This window comes from Micropterus dolomieu, linkage group LG02, assembly GCF_021292245.1.
Source record: "Micropterus dolomieu isolate WLL.071019.BEF.003 ecotype Adirondacks linkage group LG02, ASM2129224v1, whole genome shotgun sequence".
Taxonomy (NCBI): Eukaryota; Metazoa; Chordata; class Actinopteri; order Centrarchiformes; family Centrarchidae; genus Micropterus; species Micropterus dolomieu.
The window spans coordinates 24,198,935-24,200,484 of record NC_060151.1 but is presented as its reverse complement, the minus strand read 5'-3'; positions in this window follow the sequence as shown (position 1 = coordinate 24,200,484).

The following is a 1,550-nucleotide window of genomic DNA, read 5'->3' as shown; positions in this document are numbered from 1 at the left end:
TCATCCCATGTTGACTGGAAAGAAAGGGGTTAAAATTGAGACTGGGGTGCTTAGCATGACAGTAAATTTAAAACGTCTCACCACTGAGGGACATTGAATAGATGTACCAATCACTATCAACTGGATGTGTCAGCATGCAAACCGACATACTATGGAGAAAGAGAGAAAATGTTCTGATAGACCCAATGAGGTTAGATTCCTAAAAAAAGGTAAGGATCGTTTGATGACATTTTGAACTTTTTTTGAAGATTTTAGGGAGGCAGACCTTGGCAAAAAACAAAAACAAAAAGCAGACAGAAAAACAAAGATAGACATGACAAAGAAGTATGAAGTATGATTGTTTGTGTGAGAGACAATATATGTGTGTGTACATGTGCGGGTGGGTTTGAGGAGGAAAGTAGGGTGGAGTTTTGGAGATGTAGCAGGTGGAAGACATGGTGGAGGCAGAGACAGAGGAGGACGTGGCAGTAGGGCAGTGATTTAATTAGCACCCTCTACCCCCTCCAGCCCTTCACTCATAGCATCAATAATGCATGCCCCCTTGTTTCCACTGCCATAATTAATCCTCTCTTACTATAATTAAAAGCCAAAAATCCCACAAGATGGTTCAGCTTGGCCAGGCACGGGTTGGGTTGGCACAGGAACTGATGAAAAACTCCAGAGCTTCACACACACCCTGTGGACCGACCGACCGACAGACAGACAGACAGACAGACAGACAGACAGACAGACATGTTGACAGAGAGATCAATAGTCACCCCAACTCCAACACAAGCAGAGGGAATGAGGCATGAAGGCAAGCTGAAATACATGAAAAAATATTACATGCCGGAAAATTAAATGAATGAATTTGTCAGACTGACAACATGAACCGCTCCTTGAAAATGTGCCTTTTGTGCATTGTGTTTGTGAATGAGTGTGAGGAAGTGAGAGAAGAGCAAGGCAAGCACAAATCTACCAACCCCACTTCTACTCCCTAGAAAGGAGCACCAATTCATAACCACACGCATACTTACACAGGCATCCCGCTCCCAGATGAGTTTTGTCTCCACTGCAGCCAAGCCAGACGAGAAGGAGAGGTGGAGCTTTCTGATGCTGCAATTAGGACCACACTGTCTGGGCGAGCAAACAAGAATGAATATTTCAGTCCGGAGATCTCTATGGGTACCTATGGCGGGGGCCTGGCACACCTACAGGCACATACACACACAGACACCCACACACACATAGACAGATACACAACTTACCATGGCTGCCAGAATAATTCACCACCCAACTGCAGATTCCACAATTATCACATCAGTATCACTGCGGAAACGAGGCCAACTGTTATGCTCAATGAACTATTGTACAAGGTTTACAATATCAGTATAAATATGCATCAGTAGGAGCAGCCATAGTACAGCTGATGGTTCCTCCTTTGTGAAAATAGGTGCAACGAGCATCCAAGCTTGGCCACATGCCAGGAAACAACACAGTTGGTAGAGCAGAGGTCATATCTCATATGCAACCTAGATTTCTTCTCTTCTCTCTCTACCTTTCTCACTTCC